Below are 15,241 nucleotides of genomic sequence, written 5' to 3'. Positions count from 1 at the left end.
ACTTAGAAAATTTTAGCTGTTCTTTATCAGTCAGTCTTTTATTTTTAAATATTGTAAACTATATTTTCAAACAACCAAAAATGGCAGAGTCAAAATAAGAAAATTTAATAAAGCAGTTTTGTAATTTAAATATTTAGGCAAATTCAAAATTGAATATTATATTGGGATATTTGTAGATATTTTAAGACTTGATCCATCCTTTCACATTGCTAAGTCTTAACTAAATATAGTCCTAACAGGTAAAATTATGACCTTTAAACTGTAATATACTTTTAATATCACTGAGTAAAAATTGGACATCCCTCCTGTATATTATTCCTTTTACTGATGTGACTACAGTGATTCTTAACATTTGTTTTTCCCTTGGAGTACTGGAAATTTCTGTTATTTTTATATAATGATTATTAAACTATAGATTAGATTGTAAACAAAAGACTATTCCAGTTTACAGATAAGTAATATTCCTACAAGATTGCAGATCCTTTACCTCACATCAGAATCATGAAAGGTCTTATGTAAAATAATAGAATTACAGACTAATCGGGTTGGAAGGGATCTTGGAGGTCTTCTAGTCCAACTCCTGCTCAATCAGGAATGTCTGCAGCCAATTCACACCTCTTTTCCTCTCATGTAGACACAGGGATTCTCTAACTTTTACTTACTTAATACAGTCAGCACCCTCAGTGCATTTTGCAGTGTTTCTTGGATTTTGATGGACCCCATTGTATAAGGAAGAGCTGAAAACTAAAGTGTAGTCATAATAGCAATTTATGGGATAAACATTTGAATATTACGTGCAATTCTAGGCTATTTTAAGACTTCAAAGGAAGTTTCATTTTGCTCAGTGGGACTTCCAAATAAACATGTATAGGATTATTAAAGGTTTTTTTTTCTGCAAAGAAAATCTGAAGTGTTTCAGGTCTTTTGTTTCAAATAAAAATGAACAATGTGAAATAAAATAAAAGTATGGCCAGGTTACCATGACGATCCATCCAAATTAGAGTATTAAACATTAAATAACTATTGAGCATTATGAAAAATGAACCGCTAGTACTTAAAAATGATGTAGTGATGAAGATGTTAATTAGGAAAGTGGAAGTGTATTCCACCCTCAGCCCTAGATAGCTTTGGGCAGTCACTATCTCAGTGCAAGCAATTTTGCAAATTTGTTGTTGGGAAAAATAGGAGAAAATAGATCCAGTATTAAAAGGGCAGAAACAAATCTAATAAGTATGCTGTATTAATGGTATTATAATTTTGATTTGCTTGAAGCACACAGTTTATTTTTTGGAAATAAACTTACGTTTTGAATCTCCAGTACTTTCCCCCTTAAAATTGTGCTTTAAAAATGATGTATCCCATTCTGCAAATAATTCACATTTAAAAGAAAAAGATCTTTTTTGAAGACCCTAAAATAAAAGTCCTCCATGCTGTGGAAATCCTCTCAGGACTGTCCGGATATGCAGCCACGTTGTGAGATGGCGAGGTGAGAGCCAGGGAACGGGCTGGGGTGTCCTCATATATGCAGGGCATCCCTTCGAAGTGAGTACACATGAGAGCAGGGAGAGGGAGCGGCTGGCTGGGATGCAGCACATGGTGGCTCAGCTAGAGGGCGCCTGTCCCTAAAGTTTCAGCACGCCATATACCAGCTTATAAGACGACCCCCGGCGTATAAGACGACCTCCGACTTTTGAGAAGATTTTCATGGGTTAAAAAGTTGTCTTATACGCCAGAAAATACGGTGTGTGTGTGTGTGTGTGTGTATACATACACACACACACACAATTGTGATAAATATTCTAAAAAAGAGCAGTAAAAATATAATTATATGGTAAAATCACTTTTCTTAGTTGTCAAAATGTAGGTATAAATATCTCCATTATGATGCTGTCACTTCTAAAGAGTGGGTCACGTATATCCCAAAGATTTGCTTTGCACAGTTGTATGGAAACAATTCGTGGATTGGCTTTATGATAATAGAGTTTTCCATGAACTTCTAGAAAAGCTGGGCTAAATTATATTAACTTTAGATGGAAACAGAGCTAATTGAATGTCATATCCAGTGAGTATATGGCTATTTATTAAGCCAATGGTGTCATATTAATAATTGATTTGGATGAAACATTAAGAATATTATATTCAAATTTGCAGATGGCCCAAAGATGGGTAGGACAGCAGTTACAACTTAGGTGATATTAGCAAAATTCAGGAGGTTCCTAACAAATTGAAACTTTCAGCAAAAACCAGAAAGATAAATTTCAACAGAAGCAAATGCAAAATACTGTATAATTACATTTGGATAGGGGAAAAATCAAAAGTGTAATTGTAGGATATGCAATGTGTATATATTGCACAATAGTAAACATGAAAATCATCAGGATCTTTTAATGAACATGAACCAACAACATAATCCGGGAAAAGCAAATGCAACCCTAAACTGTATCAACAGAAATATAGTGTCAAAATCTAAAAGGGACGTTTTCCAATTCTCTTCTGTATTGATCAGAGCACTCCTAAAATATTGATTCCAGTTTACACTTCATGGTCTAGAAAAGCGATTGACAAACTGGATTGTGCTCACATCAGTGCAATTAAGGTGAAGAGACTGGGAGGGGAAAAAATAAGAACAGTTGGAGACACTTGCTATAATCTGGAGAAATCTATTTGTAAGTCATGATAACTCACTTTTAAGTATCTGAAGGGCTATATAGAAAATGGGAAAGGGTTTTTCCAAGTTGTTATGTATGACAAATGAAGAAATTTATTATGTTTGTTTACTTTGTTTGCTGCCTGTCTCCAACTTAAAGGGTTTAAATTATAAGCAAATAGATTTTATTTGGACATCAGGAAAATAAACCTTATGGGAAAAGCTCTTCAGTAATGGAAATAGGGAGCCTTGGGAGATGGGAGATGTACCTCTGCTGGAAATATTTAGGCAGAAGCTATTACAAATAATGCAGTCGTAGATTTCGGCCATGGGCAGCTGGTTGATGATCTTCATACTATCTTCCACTACTTACATTCTATATTTCTACAACAGAGGATTAAAAAGTGTTTTAGTTTTTATGTATTCCACTTGTGCTGTAGCAAACTGCAATGTCATAAACACATGATCTGCAATGATTATTAGTTTTGGCTAAGAATATGAAAGGAAAATGTTGATGATTCTCACTCTTACTGAATGAGAAAATTGGGAAAGGGGGCTCTATTTAAAGCTTTTCATTAATTTTGGCTCCTCAGTTTAATAGACTTATACATCACTATTGTTACATGTTGGATTGAAACAGTATCAGTGAAGTAAATTGGGTATGGTAAATACCTGATTTCAAGCAGAATATTAATATTTCTTTTTTATATATATAAATATTTCATTGGTTTTTAACAATGTCCAGTGCATGGTGTACAGCATGTTGTCTTGGTTTATATTTTAACAAGAAAAAAGGACAATAATAATTAACAATCAATAATGATTAAGTTTGATAATTCCATAATTAATATATTAATTAATAATATATTTCTTTGATCTTCCCTTCTCCCATTTATATTCTTCTTCAACCTTAACCAAAATATAATTCTTAATATTTTCAATATATAAATAATTAGATATAGGCATTTTTTATATTTATACAAACAATAATAATCTATATATGACATTTTTTCAGCTTATATTATTCTTATAACCATCATCTCATTAGTTCAGCATGTATCCTATTTTCATAATTTTTGTTTACGCTTAATTTCCCTTATATTCAATCCAATTCTTATCAGTCATAATTTCTTCATATGTTAGTCATCTAACTGTCCAAATTTTCCCATTTAAGTACATCATCCCAATATTTTATGTCATGCATTATAAAAATACTATACTTTTTATATATCTCATAGTATCTAGATATAACAACCTTTTTAATCAGTTTATATTTCACTTATATTAATAAAAGTTACGCCAACCTGCTATTTTTTATATATTATGGAACATACTATATTAAATTTCTTATTCCTCTTGTTTTAGGGCCCCTTTATGTTCAAAATTCTCATTTCTTTTAGCCATATTCAAACAAATGTTTGTTCATGTAATAGTCCATCTGGTAGGGTGAGTCAAATCTCTTGTATCTGTCTCTTCTTATTTTGCCGAGTAGTTTTCCAAGTTTATGTAATCCGCTTATCCGGCGGTTCCTGTATTTTTACAAATGTTGGGAATACAAAAGATGAAGTAAGTAAGATGAATACTTTCTGTCTCCCAGACTTTAGTGGTTCTCCTGCTAATTCTATAATCCATTCCATTTTTCTTGTTGTATCAGAACCTTGTAGATTTTTTCCTATTTGTATTAAATTGTAATTCTTTTCATTTGTTATTTGATCATATTCTTCTAATTTGTAGTCTGTTATCTGATTTATTTGTTCATTCATTGTTATTTCCTGTGTATTTTTTAATTGTAGATTTACATTGGAAATATGCTTATTTAAATCATCAAAGTTGTTTAGAATTTCCTCTTGGTTTGAGTCTATTGTCATTTGTATTTGTCCTAACACTACATATATTTCCTCCTGGAAAGTATTTATCTTGTCTTGAAGAATTGCTTCTGGAGGCCCTTGATTTTCTTCAGGAGAAAATAATTGAATGTGGTGTCCTGTCATTTTTTGATGTATGTGATATCCATGTTTTCGCTCTCCTTCAAATAATCTTTCATCAATGTTTTAATTCAAAAGTCAATTTATCAATCAGTCAAAATTAAAGTTCAGCGTGTTAAGCCACTTTAAATCCTTCCTGTGGATTCTCCTCTAAAAGATTAGCCAAAAGCTAATCTTTTTCCATAAACAGTTCTTAGATTTAAGCAACAGTCTAGGTGGTTTTTTTTTCTTTCAGACACTTTTGATCTTATAGCTGGCTCTTCCTTTGTTCCCAGCTATTTGCAATTCAAAGGAACAGCTTTTTCTTTATTTCTAGGCATTCTGCCAATTTCTGAGTCCTTATTGTTAGTATTTTATGCTCTGATTCTCCACTAGATGTCAGCAGTTATTCCTTTTTTCAGTTTTTTTTAATCAAAAAGTTATTTTTGTTATAATTTTTTATAATTCCATCAAAAACTCTTTAGGGTATAATCTTGACAGTTTTTTATTTCCTAGATTTGTCCAGACTGTAGTATTTTAAATCAAATTTTAGTATATATCTCTTTCCTCCTTAATATTAATTCACCGCTTCCATCTATAAGGGAATGGGGATATAGTCCCTTCCTTTCACTTATGGAGGGTTTTTTTTTTTTTTTTTTTGCTTTGGGGATCTTTCTCAAGGATTAAATTAGTAGATAGAAGAAAGAAGATCAATACTCTCACTGATTCCAAGCACGCTGTTCACCAATGTTCAGTTTCATGCTCTGGGACTTTGGCTGCAAGTAGCTTGGGCTAGACGCAAATCTCATGTTAGCCTTTTTCCTGTCAAGTTCGGAGGGCTTCCCCTGGATCTAACAAAGAGATTGCCGTCGCTGTGTGATCAACTGGGGGGGCTCTTTCACTGTCACCTCTTTGGGGTGACTTTGAACCTATCTAGGGTCCCTTTGGCAGGACAAAACTAGCCATGGGGAGCAGAGGTCCGCTCTCGTGTGGCCATGCACTTATGGGTGCAAAACAGGAAGTCCTCTAATATTTCTGTTATTTCTAGTATGCTTTTAAACAAACACAAATAGTGACCACTATGTCTGGCCTTACTAGTATAATAATGAGTTTTGGTAGATTTCCATTGCACTTCAAATCGATTTAATTTCAGGACATTAAAACTATTAATTCTTTAGCAGGGTTTAAATATTTGTGTTGCCATGTCTGTATTCTTTACTGATGGTAAATTCTGATATTCAGAGTACTGAGAGAAATAACCATAGAAGAAAATGTGTCATCCACTTCTATTTTAAGAATTTATGAGCTGATGTTTATGATAGTTTTCTTACAATGAGGTATATAGGCTGCTTTATTCATAGATTCTCCCAGGTCCATCAGACATGTTGCCAAGGCAGATTGTGCCTTAACACCTCCTACTCTCCCAGAATTTTTTTCATTCAAGTACAGCTTTGAATTTTTCCAGTCCACACAAGAATCCATCCTATATGTAAGTGGCCTGAGATAAATGCAAGGTGCTTTTTGTTTTGCTTTGTTTTCTGGATTCTGACATGCCTCCATGAGAAAAAGATCAGAGTTGAATCTAGTAGCAAAAACCTTGGCAGTTAAATAGTGTTGAAATCAAAAAGAGAAATCAGTTGAAGGATAGGAACCATTGGGTGCATAAGGAGGGGGGGAGGGCTTTAAAAGTGGCAGTTGAAAGGAAAACAATAAAGAAGAAGTGGTAAGGAAAGAAGAAAAAAAGCAGGTATCCCTTAAAAAAGATTGGTAGGTAAACTAATTCTGAGGCTGATGTAGCAGAATCTATTTTGGGGGGGGGGGAAGTACAACGATAATATTTCAGCTTCTTTGAAAACTATTAAGCTAGATTAGTTATTTTGTTTGTTTGTGTAGATGGTGAAAATGGAGGGTATGAAAATTTGGGAAGAAGTGAAGGAAGGCAATGTCTTTGATTGTTTTTAGTCAGAAGCCAAGGAAAGAGCCATGTGTCCTTGTAATGTGAGTGATTTGTGGACTGAGTGGAGACTCTGCTGGTGATATATCAGCAAGATGGCCTGTAGGGAAATACAAAAGTACTGCTGCTATAACTATTAAAAAGTGAAGAGTGACAAAAAGATGGACAAGATGGGGAAGGCAACGTTTTTTGGCCTTGAGAAGATAGATAGCAACTAGACTGAAGAATTAGATCTCCTTCTTATCAAAGTTTCTAAATTGGTCAGTTCCAGAGGAGGGGAGCATTCAGTATAGGAGGTGGATGATCAACAGGGTGCCTTTTTAAAAAAATGCAGCTGGAAGGTGGCTGCTGCACAGGCAATGACTAGAGATTACTGCTGCTGAAAGCTGATCATTTTAGAAACCATTTTGGAGGACAGTCCACAAGATCAGAAATTAGACTCCACTTGACTGAATGAGGACTTTTTGAATGTTACCTTCTAGAAAAAATATGACAGTCTAGAATGGATTATCCCAGATTGCAGTGCTAATTGGAGATACACTTTGCTGTACTTCTTTGTCCTGGTACCTGCCATCTGGAATACCTGTCATTTCTCAAGCTCCCATCTTCAAAATCCAATTAGCACTGCAATCTGGGGTAATGTAGGTTAATATTGTTCAAGGCAGCCCTTAAAACTTGGCTTTGTCCCCAGACTCTTGATTAGAATGGAGGGCAGATTCTCTGTGAGATATTTTGGTTGTTAATTTGGTTGTTTAATTGATTATCTTTTTTCTCAGATGTTCTTTTGATTTATATAGGCTGCAATGTTATTATTGTTATTAATGTATCCTCTAAACCATCCAATGTCATATAAATTAGTGCAGCTTATAAATTTAATAAATTCATAGTTTTTAAAATTAGCAGAATTATATGTTATCACTATTCATGGATAGTTCTGTTCGTAAGTCCCACTGTAACCAGGGAAATAGTTTTAATATACAACAATTCTGAATTAAACAATCTCAGTTCTATTCTGTCATTACCATTGTTTAGTTGGATTTGTTGTGAAACTATTAGATATTAAATACTTACAAGAGACCTCTTAAAACTGTTGTCATGGTATAGCATCATGAGAACATGATGATAATATGGTAAATTGTCCAGAGCCTTCTATTTGACAATGAAAAGGATGCTGCCGTTCTGTAGTTAGTTTACATCTCTTTGAATTGTTCTTCACTAAGGGCCACAATTAACATTTCCCCTTTAAATAAAAATGTACTTCAACACTTAGTATATTCTTGCTTCCTTTGTAGTTTAATATTCATTGACTGATTTCTACGTACATTTACTTTAGAATTATCAACCTACTATTATGCTTTCATGTCAGTTTCCTCCTCTGCTATTATATCTACTCAGATTGTTGTTAAATATGGCTGCAATCAAGGTAATTGCAAAGCTGTTTCATATTTTGACATGGAAATAGAAGTTGACCTCTCACTCTGCTGTGTTTCCCTTCACTGGAATTAGCAACTGCACAGGCTTGTGTTTGTTTTAAGAATGCAAAGCATATTCAAAAAATAATATATTTTATTTTGCTTGTTTAAGCATTCATAAACTATTTCAGTAGCTAAATTTTTAGGGATCAGTGATGTGTTTTCTACCTTTACATAATAACACTTCTTCAGTGGGATACTACAAATAGTGGTCTGCCAAATTAATGTAGTCAGCCCATGGGATACATCAAATAAGAATTAATCCTTCTGGATTGTGACCCAAATGTGGAAGAGTTTCCTCCCCTTCTTCCACCTGAGGGCATCCTAGCTGCTGCACTTCCATGTTTCTTTGCTTCCCCCTCTGTCTGTCTTTGGTCACAAAAGCATGAACATTCACAAGCTAGCCATGATATGTATAAGACCATTCAAGAACTTTATAATACCTGAGGTCTTTATCCTTTTTAATCTGTTCTAGTTCTGCTTTCTAAGTCATTGTGAGTTCTGTCACAACTCACTGTCTCCACAGTCACTTGCATCGTCTGTGGACCAATTGCTGGGTGAAGGATTAAACTGGATTGTCATAAGCTGCTGCGGCTTGTCCTTTGTGCTAGTGGCAGCAACAACTCCATAGCGCCTGTTCTTTGCTTTTTTTGAGGCTCTTTGGCACTCAGATTTCTGGCATTGACTCTCTGGTACTTTGTAGCTGCTGGGTGTTGGGGCTGCACTGGGTGAGTCTTGTTGAGTTGAAGGAGGTTCTTAGTCAGGCTTCGCAAGATGTCTTCTATTGCTCAGGAATGGTCTGTCCCACTGATCTCCACCCCTTCTAGCTGTGGAAAAGATGCTATTATTCCATGTCATCATCTCAGTTGTTACAGCTTTGTCACTTCTGTTAGCCCCAGGGCTAATACTTCTGTCTGCTTCTCCACTGCTCAGATCTGGTGTCTTTAACTCCCTTCAGAATTCTTTTCCTTTTCTTCTCTTCTCAACTTTTCATTTTTTTCCCATCTTCCTTACCAACCACTACTTTTCTTTCTTTGTCCACCCTATTTCCCTTTCAGACAGAGCCTATTTAAATTGAAAAGAGAAGGGCAAGCCCTTTGAAAACAATGGGAGGAAGAGAAGCTCGGGCATTTTTTTTCAATGTATCTTCCTCTCACTGAAAGATATTGACTTAAAGTCAAGAAAATATAAAAGCTTTTTAAAAAGTTAAACATGTTTTATTGTGGCGGTGTTTCTTCCAAATCTGAAACAGGTTTTTTTCCCCCTCAGCTAAGTTATCTCCTATTTTTATGATGGATTTAAAGTGAAAATTTGAATCTTTGGATATACATCTTTTCCGGATTTTATGTTATTGAAAGTTTTCATAATTTTTTGTTTAAATACCCCCCCCTGCCAAAAAAGCCTCCATATTCATAATCTTTTGGGATTGTAGTCCATATCAATAACTACATAGAATATTGTCCTAAGATACAAATTAATGTGTTGTGATGATTGGGTAAATGGGAAAACAATGAAATGAACAATTAGAAATGGAGTGACAATATTTGCTAGATATAATCAGTCATTTTTGTGTTAGTGCTCGCATTTCTACATTCACAAAATATTTGTGCAATTTTAAAGTTTTGGTGAATTCACTGGCCAGATCATTCTTTTTTTAATAGTTACATGTTTAAAAACTAGTAATCATGACTTTTTATAGTTGATGGAGAATAAGTGTAGCCCAGTGGAAGAAAAAAGAGAAAAATATCAGATCTGATTATTAAAACGCTCTTGGTCACAATTATATGGCATGTTGGACTCACAACTTGATAAACTCTAAACAGTCCATAAGCCTTGCTTAATGGTGAAGAACTTTTTAGGCAGACACATTTACTAGTACCTTGCTGTGTTATTTTGTCTTGGAGATCTTCTTTATGATGGTTTATTCCTGATTATAAGTCAGATTCTGGTGTTCTACCCTGCTCTAATTTTGGTGAATCTTCTAGAATAGATGGAGAAATGTCTGGTTTATATGGAAAGTATCAGAATGTTTCCTAAATCTGTAGAGAATGTAGTAATAATGTCGTAACATTACTAGAGGGAGCAGAAACATTTTCAGTCCAGTGTATAAGTGTCCACAATTAGCCATGATGATACCAAATGATGAAACGTTTGTACAACAGAAGCTCTACTATTTCATACTTTCATTGTAATATTGCATACAAATATATAACAGCCAAGGTTTGTGTCACAACATATATTTTATCCCTTGCTTTCTGTCCTCCACCAGTTTTTCTTATTTTTAAGTAAAATACATGTGTTAAGCTTATTGAAACTATTTGTTGTTACTTTAATGGAAAAACATGCCACTAAAAAGGATATTTGCTTTTGAAGCTACATGCCAATGGAATCTGCTTTTTAGTATTCATAAGGGTTTTTTTTTTTACATTTTATTGAAGGAGACAAATTGTTCTTTATATTGGGGGTGGAAATTGTCAGCTTTAATAGACTCCTTTAAATTCCAATTTTGAGACAGAATGTAATGAATTCTCCAGTGACAAATAACTGGCAGATTACATCCAGTATAATGTATGGTATTTTATACAAAAGGAATAGAAAATGGCATGGAAAATGATATCTTTTATTAATGTATTATTGTATATTGCTGATATTGGGATAAAGAATATAGATTACTGTAAGTTTATTGAAATAGTCATGCTCTAAAAGAAAATTAGTCCTTAAGCTAATTAGATAATTAAGATAGCCAGAGCTATCTTCTCACAACTTCTCCACATTGGAGTAAAATGGTAGTGGATACAGGAGTTGTTAGAAGTCAGATGGATTATAAATTGTATCTCCGTTCTGCCTTGAATGAATTAAAAACCAATTTTTGCCCCTTTTTCTTATGAGTTTGTAAAAATAATCACTGTTCCATTGCAGAGTAAGAATACCATACAATTTTTAAAAAAATGTGGCATGTGGTCCATTAAAAACTATTTAAAAATAGAAAACATCATTACTACAGAGATCCACCTCCAGTTTTTTGCATATTTTTAACCCATTGTAACTTATGTCATATATGGCTCTCAGCCATCACATAGTATCCCTCATGTGAAATATGTTATTTGTGATGCTAGCTACTAGGTAAAAGTTCAGTATTAATGGATTGAAAGAATCTTCTTGAGCTGAAATCGTATTCTGGTTGCTAAGTTACTTGACAGATACTATGTAGAAATGACATTTCATAATACTATATTCCAATTAATTAATTAATTAAAAAACATGTTGCTTCTGTTTATCTGTTTCTTTTTTTTTTCTGGGAACATAATTGCCCTAATTAAATAAAGAATGGCTTTATAAATAAAATAAAAATGGCTTTCTTTTTTAGCCATCTACAATATAATATATATAAGATTTTTTTTTTCAAGAATATTGCCAGATATTACTATACTAACAGTGAACTGAGAGTTCTTGCTGGAAAAGACTATATGGAAATAATGGGAAAAAAAACTCTTTTTAAATTCTTCCCTTATAATTTTTTTCCATTTCCATACTTGTGTAAAAATCTTAATATGCCGTTACAAAAAAAATGAGGAAATTGTGATAAATAAGAAAAAGTAGGATAAATTTGGTGTACCCTAAACTAGGATTCCAGGTTTTAATGGAAGATGTTAAGATGGTTTCTGCGATTTATTTACTATGGTCTTAACCTAGACTACCCACTTCTGCATGTTACATACATTGCATGATACAACAGTCTTCCCATAGTTATACCATTACTGTATCATTATCAATATAGATAAAAAGCAGCCTTGGCTAACAGTTGCTATATAAATTATGTGGCTGGATGGCTAGATAGATGTTAGGTTACACAGAAGTGGTTCACAAAGTGTGTTGTTAAAGAGTGAAGCACTCTTCCTCAATGCATCAGAGCACCATCATTTTTTCAAGGTTTACATTGCTCATTTTAAGATTGTATCTAATTTTCTGCCTGTGCGTGCAGATACAGCTCTCCTATTGAAATCATCAGGAAAGTATAATACCTCCTTAGGCACAGCAACCCCAGAATGTTGTTGACAGTCTTCAAAGAGGCCAACATTACTTTCAAAATGCACAGTAGCTTTGAGGCTACTGTAGTAGGAGTAGTGCTTTGCTTATGTTAACACAGTTAGTCAAGAGCCCCTTTCAAAATCTTTGTTCAACCCTACATGTATTACCAGGATACCTATGTTATTGAAACATTAGGACAGTCTTTCTATTTATACCGTATTTTTCCGTCTATAAGATACACCCTTGTATAAGAACCCCCCCAATTACTGGTACTTCTCAGTACCATCATACAAGAAGGGAGGTGACTTCCTCCAATCAGATGGCGCTCTGCGGGCTTAGTCCTGCCCACCCCCTTGGCTGTCAATTACTGTACTGAGGCAGCTTCCCAGGGCCTCTTTGCGGCTTCAGCCAAAGCTGCGCCGGTGAAAAATGGGTCATAGAAGGCGGCTTCAGTGGGACCAATGGCATCCTTGCGGCAGCGTGATCCTCCAGCACCAGGTGGCATGGCAGCGGCATGTAAAGAACCCACACAGGCATGCCCTGGGCCGCGGAGGTTAGCATTATTTTTTGTGTATAAGACACTGCACTTGTATAAGACACACCTGATTTTTGAACAGGTGTTTGCAGGAAAAAATAGTGTCTTATACATGGAAAAATATGGTAGTTAAGATAATTCAACCATCCTGCTTTGCGAAATGATGGACGTCAATGGATCATCAAGAGTTTGGCTTGATATTTTTTCTGTAATTGGGTTAATTTAATAAATGATTTTAGGAAATGAACACTTATTTATAGCACACAAATTTAGATGATTACTGCCTCTTTTATTATTTTAATTATATTTTTCTTCTTCCAAAAGCTCTCCAAAGGCTTGAAGAGAACTGAGTTTGGCATGAAGCTGCCCTAAGAAAAGCAAAGTTGGTGCCCTCCCACAGCTTTTTTAAAAAAATTGCAGATTGGTTAAGATTTGGAATGGAATGCCTTTAATCACACCCATCCTTATCATCAGACTTTGTAACAACAGTTACAAAGGTCTGAAATCATTCAGTTAAAATGTAGGCATTCTAAGCCTGGTTCATTGGTGTGATTTGGGGATGCAGGGAAGCCTTTGTGGACTATGGCTTGCCTATTCCCGCTTTAACAGTTCAGACTTGTTTCTCATGGGCAAAACTATTAACTAATTTTATTTCATAAAATACCATTCCATAAAACAAAAATATATTAAGCTTAAAATGCACACTTAGTATTTAGCCATTACAATCATAGATGGAAAAATTAGTGTCTATTAAAGCCATTATATGTTAACCCAACTGCTTTGATTTTATTTAGTTTCCATTGGCACAATTAGGATTTCTTGGGTAACCATTCTCATTAATTTCACTGGAACTTGTGCAATCAAAGTTAGCTTTCTCTGGCTCCAATCCATTGAGAATAAAGGGAAGCAATTCCCAGTAAGCCAGAAATACAACAACCTTTTCACTTCTTTCTGCTGGTTGTAAATAAACCCCAGTTGGTTTCCTTTTGTATTTTAAAAGTTTGTTGCTGCATTGTTTCACATTTAGAATTGTTCTTTAAGAGAGAACATTATTGGAACTATACTCCTAATAGTTTTGGTTGTCTTAAGGAGGCCATCAAACTAAATATTTTGCTATTGCTATCAGTAAATTGGCTTATTAGTTGCCCATTATTATGTACATTTTGATTTTGAACAGTTTTGTTTTGTTTTAATGCTTACAAAATGTGGCTTAGTTAACTGTAGAAATATAAAAATCAGAAGCAGTATCTATGAACATAAATCTGATTTCAGACAAATTTTGTGGTGTAAAGGAAACTGCTTATTCCTGGTTTTCCAGTACATTTTTTATTAAGATTGAGAAACCTAACCTCTTATGAAGGAGTATCATCTGATAGTACTTTATTTAATGGAGGATGAGGACAAACAACAGGTACTATAATGTATTCCCCTGTTAAATCCACTACATCAGTATAGGAACAATGAATGTTCCATACTTTTTTCAACTTTCTATGGCTTGATTTCCTTTTAATGAGCTCATATTTCAGTCAGTACAAGTAAATCATTGAGGCAATTTCTCCCACGTTGGGTCTGAAGTAGTTTTTAATGCTTGTAGGTAATAAGAATACTGCATACATAATTAATTAGATTTATCATGGGCAAAAACAGCCAGTGGAATTTTGCAATTCCACATTAGAAATAGGATGGACATATATAAATTCTTCAGAAAGGCACTGGATGAGATAAATATGACTTTTTCTGTTTTCCAGTTTTCATTTCTCTGCTACTTTGTTAAATACATTTCTAAATCAAGGATGGTGTGGATGGTGCTTCATGGCCCTCTGGTTCTTTTTGACCTCTATAACTATTAACTCTGGCTACCATTGCCAATGGAAAGGAAGTATAGGAGCTGCAGTTTGAGAATAACTAACAGTAACACATAGTCAGCTCCTGCCCAAAACAAGATTATGTTGCTAAAAAAAAACTAGTATGCCAGATTGAAAAATAGAAGTTGAAAGTATTCATACTGGTAGTAGCCTAGATCATTGCATGAAGAAAAACCTCTGGAGAATGTTCACCTATTTTGCAAATAGAGTATTTGCATTTCATGAGTATTCTGAAGGACTGAGTTGAGTTTCCTGGTGATGGCTCTTGTTTTGTTTAGTTAGATCTTTGAAGTTTGAAATCATAACATCTTTAAGCTTGAAGTCTGATTATAAACAATAAAGCAATGATCTCAACAGTTTAGCATTTATATTAATATATTTTGGCAATTTGAAGCTGCAGAAAAGTTCTGTTAAAGAACCTTAATAGAATTTCAATGTGTCATTGATAAATTTTAAAACCTGCTTATTCACTAAATGTCAGGATTAAATTGATAGTTTTACAAACCATTTTCTGCTCAGTTTGAGAGACATTATGGAGAACATTGTCAGTTAATTTTAAGCTATCTATTTTATGTATACTTTATACTATATACTTATATAATGTGTGTGTGTGTGTGTGTATAGAGAGAATATTTTAGTTAACTAATTCTTGTTGAGTGGGAGCTGTTAGGTGAACTGAAAAAATAGATGACATCATAGGAAACCTGAGACAATACCTATTTTTTAAAAAAATATGTAGATTGTTATATATTTTCCAAATGAAATATGTAAATAT

At 34.1% G+C, this 15,241-nt stretch overlaps 1 protein-coding gene across 1 annotated transcript in view; it reads left to right on the top strand.

The window, feature by feature from the left end:
- Positions 1–15,241, top strand: part of CDC73 (cell division cycle 73) — a 146,313-nt gene that overhangs the window by 71,583 nt on the left and 59,489 nt on the right. The window lies entirely within an intron of this gene.

This window comes from Vipera ursinii, assembly GCF_947247035.1.
Source record: "Vipera ursinii genome assembly, chromosome: 3".
In the NCBI taxonomy this organism is placed as follows: Eukaryota; Metazoa; Chordata; class Lepidosauria; order Squamata; family Viperidae; genus Vipera; species Vipera ursinii.
The sequence above is the reverse complement of the archived record's forward strand: the minus strand, read 5'-3'. Positions and strand labels throughout refer to the sequence as shown.